The following is a 6,747-nucleotide window of genomic DNA, read 5'->3' on the forward strand; positions in this document are numbered from 1 at the left end:
CAATAGATAAAATTTCTTTTTCGTGCAAATCCATAAAAAGTTTGATATTAAAATTATATTATACGATTATATTATAAAATTATATTATAATATTCTTCCGAATTTAAAAATAAATTAATATCCATAACTTTCAAAATTAAAAATAATTAAATAAATAACAACAATTTTGCAAAAACATTAAAGAACATAAGAATATTATTCAATAAAATTTCAGGTAACTTTGAATTTTCGATTTCCTGGAAATGTACTTTTAAATCGTTACTTTTTTTGTTTAGTACTTGTACTTTTACTTGTACTTTTTGCACGTTACTTTTTAAACTAAGAACTTTTTACTTTTTGCTCGTTACTTTTTTTAAAAATACTTGTACTTTTACTCGTTACTTTTTAAAAGTAACGTTGCCATATATGACCGTATGTGATGGTGCAACATAGGATACCGTAAACAAAGGGTTAAAGTTATTTCTTGTATTGCAGTTGTTACTCACTTAATTCAAGAGTTTAAGACTAAGAGAATTTTTTTTAATTATTATTTTAATATAATTCTGCTCTACATATTAAGATAAATTTATTTAGAAAGGTGATTTAATCTTATTAGCAATTTTAAAATTATTAGTTTTGTGTAAATAACATTAATATTCTGTTATAAATTACAGTTAAAGAGATCTGCTCATTGATTAAGAACTTATCAATCAGCTTTATGCGCAATGAGATAGTATTTAATATATAATATAAAATAGTATTTAGTATATCCACCTGTTTGGTAAGCAAAAATATTAACCTACAGTTGTGAACTCATCAAATTTGTTGGAACAATATAAATGTTATTTCAAAAAATGATTACTTAGAAATTACTTCTGTTCATCAATAGATCTAAATATTTATAATAATAATAGTTAATAATATTTGGACGTGCGAAGTGGAGGCGCAAGTTTAAGCAAATAGTATTCCTTTTAGAGCATATATGTTAAGTGAATAATTTTAACTTTAGTAGAATAACTGTTTTTTCTGCCTAGAAACAACAATTTTTGTGAAGCAATCATCGGGATTGGTGAGCGAGAGCGAGCAGGGGGCTTGAATCTTAATTTATGCATAATATCTGACGGAAAATTCTTTGTTATCGTGGACAGCGAAAAGCAGAAACAAATTTAACTATTAGATCGGAAGAAATGAAAGATTAAAAGCGAATGGTACATATCAACAAACAAAGTGTTCTTTATTTTATTTTAATTATATTTATGTTGTAGTTATTACATACATGATTTAATTATTACATAAGATTGCTCATGCTTGCGTTTTTTTTAGATCCTTTGTATCACGTTTTTTTTTGCGTGGTTTTACAAAGCACGCTGTAAATGGTTGTTGGTTGTTGCTTTTTTAAACCTATACTTTCAAGTTAGCAACACGGACGATGGCCACGTCCGAGGTCAATGAAGAATAACGCCAACACAAAATGAAGATGGAAGATTCGTTATTACGAAATGTTAAAATAAATCGTCTGATTTAACATCTATTGATTCATTTACCTATGTTTTTACTTTAGTTTAAAATTATGTTTTTTTTTTTATTGAACTAGATCCTTTAGAAACGAAATCCTTTCTTCGTTATTTAGAAACATGGAATATATTTATTTTGATTGAACAATTTAGTTAAAAGAAGTTTAATTTCAATAATCAACACGTCCGTTGGAAATGCTTTGATTTTGTGGTCGAAGTTAAGATGATATTCCGTTCGTTAACGGTTTTTAACTTACGGGTTATCGCAAAATCTTTTAATTTCTTGGGTGCATGAATTTACTCATGCGTGCTTCAAATACGCATGCTCCAATTTCTCAGCAATTACTTAAGTACGGAACAATACGGAATGTGACGTAAAAGTGTGAAATCTTCCTCATTTTATTCCTTGTTATTGTCTTTTATTGCAAAAATATTCGTCGTGCTGCTCGTTCTTTAAGTACAATGATATAAGAAAAAGTGTTCTTAATGAACAGAAATAAGTATTTAATGACGATTGATGGAACAAATGAAGGAGAATGTTGAAAGAATGAACAGGAGACGTTAAACGCTTTGTTTTTTTGAAAATGTTTCTGCAATATTTCCATTACTTTTTTCAATTTAAATTTTTTAAATTTAATAACTTATTATTGTCTACAAATTTAAATTTTTTGAAGAGGAATTAGTTTTAAAGATTTTAATAATTGATTTAAATCTTAAGATTTTTCGTAGAACACATTACAACTTAGTAGAGAGCGAAGTAAGTATGATTTGTAAATCAAATCATATAAGATTTCATTACAATCTTCTGGAGCTGGGGGGTATCAGCGAACAGTAGGTAAAATCAGCTAGTAGGGAAAAAATAAATAAAATCAAAATTTAATTTTATAAAAAGGAATGAATCAACTTTTTTTTTAAATATTAAACATTAAAAAAAATCATGCCTATAGCTCACATGCTTACAAATAATCGCAGAAAAATTTACCGTTGGTGTTTTTTTGGAAACAAGAATAGCAATAAAATAGTTTGGTCTCAGAAGACGGAAGTAGAATGACCGATTTCGATTTAACGTGACACAAGAAGTAAAGAAATGCAATACCCGAAGGAGGAGACCAGTTACAGAGATGTTTACTATTTTCCTACAAATAAAATCTACAGTGGAACACTCTTGGAAAAACAGTTTTTCTAAATCTGTTACTCACTTTTAAAAGATTAATAAAATCATTTTATCTTCGCTGTTAGAATTGTTTATCTGAAATTAAGGTAAAATAATCGGTAGTAGTCTGCCCATCCTAAATACCAAATGTTTATGGTTAGAGACATTTTTTTTAAAACTTTAACACCTGGTACGGTCAAAAACAACGAATACAAGACTATACGGTTTTGTAACCCTTTACAATTTACAAAGTTTTTAAAGTATAAAAATAAAACGTTAACGGACATTTTGGAGCTTTGTGGCTGTGAATTTCGTATTCTAATAGTCCGAGGTCACCAAAAGTGCTGAACACTGGAAATGCTTCATGTATTGACGGAATAAAGGAAATATTATTGTGTAAGCGCTGAGATTCGGATCCTTAGAGATTCTGCCAGTCGTGATATTGACAGATTAGCCCTCTCAGCTACAGTATATCCGCATTAGGTAAAAACAATCAATAAACGTATTTTCTCCTACCTAACAGTTTGAATATCATCCTTTTTTTACGGTTATTTGGCTGTTTTAGTTGAATATGTTAAAATAACAATAAATAAATTGCTATTTTACAATTCTTTTCAAAAACTTTCTAACGGTGTTGGGAAACAGTAGGGGGTCATTCGCATCATATTCAATTAATTGATATTCATAAATAACCCACGCTATGTATTTATGAAATAATTATAGTAAACGTGAGAAAGGTTTAATTTCCGTTTTCCTCAGAAAGAAGTCGTATCAACTCTTTTTCTTCCATTGGGGAAAATAAAAACTAAGCTCCCATTTGCAGTAGTCATGTCCAGTACAGCTGCCCAATAGTATCCGGTTGAAGATGAAAAAGAACTTCCGGTAAGGTTTCATACATGTGTCATTTTTCTTACTTTTTCCCCCGCATGGTTTCATAGTTACGTATTAAATATGAAATATAAAACTAGTTATAAGTGAAGCATTTTTAATGACTTGCTTAAATGATAGTTATGAGTCTATAGTGATGTTTCCGACAGCGATACCTGTAGGACATTTTGAAATCAATACATTTTCTTTAATCATTTTACCTTATTATGTAAGTTTTATTTTTTTAAGAAAGAAATGTGTAAATCCATATTATGAGTATTTATCATCCCGTTCAGTTTATTTTCGTTGAAACTAGACTAAAGTTATGTTCCGTCAATAATGCCTTCACTACATAGTTTTAGTAGTTTAGTAAGAAGTAGTAGTAGTTAGTAAGTAGTTTAGTAGTTAGTTAAGAAGTCTGAAGGGTTTTCCTAAAAACATTTTCTTACCTAGTATAGTTTTAAAAAGAGCATATTTGACTTTCCTATTAAACCTTTTTTCAGTTCATTAACATGATTTTTATGACTTCCAACGCGCGCTCAAACCGTCATGTCATCTTTTTTTTCTTTAAATTTTAACTCTCAATATTATTTAATTATTGAAGTTTGTTTATTATTCAAACAATGACTTTCAAGGAAAACTCTCGCGGTGTTCTTCCATAAATTTAGAAGTTATCATCGTAATTCTTTAAACAGTTTGATTCCCAGCGCAATGAGTTGACTGTCAGATCGGATTGTACAAAATATGATCGCATTTTCATGGTTCAGAAATCGTTGCAATGTGATATGCTTGATTACTAAAGAGCCATACGAGATTGTGTGGTGTTAGAGCATAGGGCGAAGACTGGCTGCCAACGACCACCATCTGTTCTCTGATCTGAAATGTGATAGTGTAGTATACGCCTCCGAATCATATCATTAAATACCAATCCTGACTGACCGGACTCTTCAGAGGTCAAGAAATCGGCCTTCCATCAGGAATGTTCTAACCTCGAATCCTTTGACAAGGAGTGGACGTTCTTTCATTCTCTGTACTATCTGTCCTAGTTATTTTTTAGTATCTGCTTTAGTAATTTTTTAATATTTGTGGGAGCAACGGTTGCCCACCTAGTATGGTGCCTCTGAACAAATCTGCCCTAATAAGCCTGAGTTGACGAAATGTCAACCCAGGAGGGCATTTGAAAAATTTTTTTACAAATCCCAAACCCTTCAGCTGCAATGGCTCAGGAGATATAGTGTTCGCCTTTCAATAAGGTGAACCGAAGTTCGATTCCGGCGATGACTGGTTGATACGAATTCCGCATCCGGCTTGCACCGACTACAGTGCTGACGTGAAATATCCTCAGTGGTAAACGAATTATAAGTTAGAGTCCCCTTGCCGTCAGGCTAACCGTGGGAGATTCTCGAGGTCCTCCTTTGCATGTAAAGCAAATGCGGGTTAGTTTCCTCAAAATGTCCTCCACGAAGGCAAATTTCTCCTAATACTTGATCCAGGAGTTCTCTTGTCCTCTGGATTGGATTCAAAATTACAAGGGTACGGGGTTGAACATTAGTAGTGGTAAACCCAAAAGTTGGGGAGGCTGTTCAACGACGATTGCAAAATTATAAAAAAAGAAATTAAATTAAATTTCAAACCCTTCTGGTTGGTAAGGCACTTGGCCTATGTCCAAAAGGTCGTGGGTTTGATCCCCACCGGCCGAAGACTCCCCGTGTAGTAAATGGTGACCGATGCACGTTAAATTTGTCGAGGTATAAAGTTCTTAATGTTCCCATAACAAATCATATCCCTGGGGGTACTAGTCCAGGAGTTTTCTTGCCTTCAGGATTAGTTCGAAATTGCAAGGCTACGAAGTTGAACATTAGTACTCGTAAACCCAAAATTGGGTCGGCTGTTCAACGACTGATATGAAAACAAGATCTCAGACAGTTACCAATAGCCCATTTGTGTCTCTAGTGCAAGGTCAACAACGAAGCAAACCAAATAATAGAAAAATTAAATGAAACCACCATTAAATGGAAATAAAAGTTCAATCAGAGAGAGCTATTAATACTCTTTATGTTTATTTTGTATGTTTTATTTTAAACCTTAAACTGATAATAATTGTTTCTGAAATTAAAATTTATTCAATTTTGATGTGTAATTCTCATAAAACGCTATTTAATTTAGTAGAAAAATCAGTGCATTATTCTTCACGAGGTAAAATCATTTGATTAAGTTTTGAGAATTTATGATAGCCATTAAAGATTTGCATGATCTTATGAATTTAGTTGTTCTTTTCTAATTAAAAGATCATTAAAAAAGAGCACTATTTTCATTATCGAGAAAGAATCCGAAAGTTTAATATGAGCTTTAAAGGTTTAAAGTTCCTAATGAGTTATTAATGGTTGCTTAAAAATTAATTTAATTTAGAATACCAATTAAGAGCTACTTGGAAAAGATTCATTCTTTGCAAATTTTCATTGGAAACACTAATATCATAGAACGGAGCCAAATTTAAGAACCATTAGTTTGTCCTAAATTTAATTAACTTTAATTTGTCATATTGAAATTTATATTACATGCAACAAAACCATCGATTTTCATGCATATTTTTAGATTACAGATTGAAGAATTTCCCGTACAAAATTCATACTCCCGGCAAGCTTTCCGTTTAAATTTTATACTCAATAAACCTTAGATTTAAGCATTGATTATGCATCCGATGTTATGTTCCGTTACTGTAGAACAGTTCGCATAAATATTCTTTAGAATCCTTTTAAAAGAGGAGGAATATTCTATAGTTTGTAAAGGCAGTGAATATGAAGAATTTAATCAGCAAATCTTTCAAGTTTATTCATGTTAAGAAAATAATTAAAGGCTGTTTCTTCAAGCTTTGTCGTCAAATAAAATAACATGCTTCGGCGAATAATATGTTCATTTTTCGCAATTGCTATGGATTTGCAACAGTTATTCTTGACTACTAGGTCGAGTTTAGCAAGCACCTCCTGGAAGAAAGAAGGCCTCAGCACGGATCAGTTTAGTAGTCCGACGTAATGAACATAAACTGCGCAGTTTATGAAAAAGGAGAGAGATGTCACTACATTCGGGATACTAAGCTGCGCAATGGTGGAAAATACGAAAGATGTCATTACGTTTGGACTGTTAAACCTGTGCTGAGGTCCCCTCTTTTCTATTAGGTATTGGTTTAGCTAATCTTCAGCGAGAGCTCTTTAGTTCTGAAAATGGCGCAAAATG

This window comes from Parasteatoda tepidariorum, chromosome 8 (assembly GCF_043381705.1).
Source record: "Parasteatoda tepidariorum isolate YZ-2023 chromosome 8, CAS_Ptep_4.0, whole genome shotgun sequence".
Classification (NCBI taxonomy): Eukaryota; Metazoa; Arthropoda; class Arachnida; order Araneae; family Theridiidae; genus Parasteatoda; species Parasteatoda tepidariorum.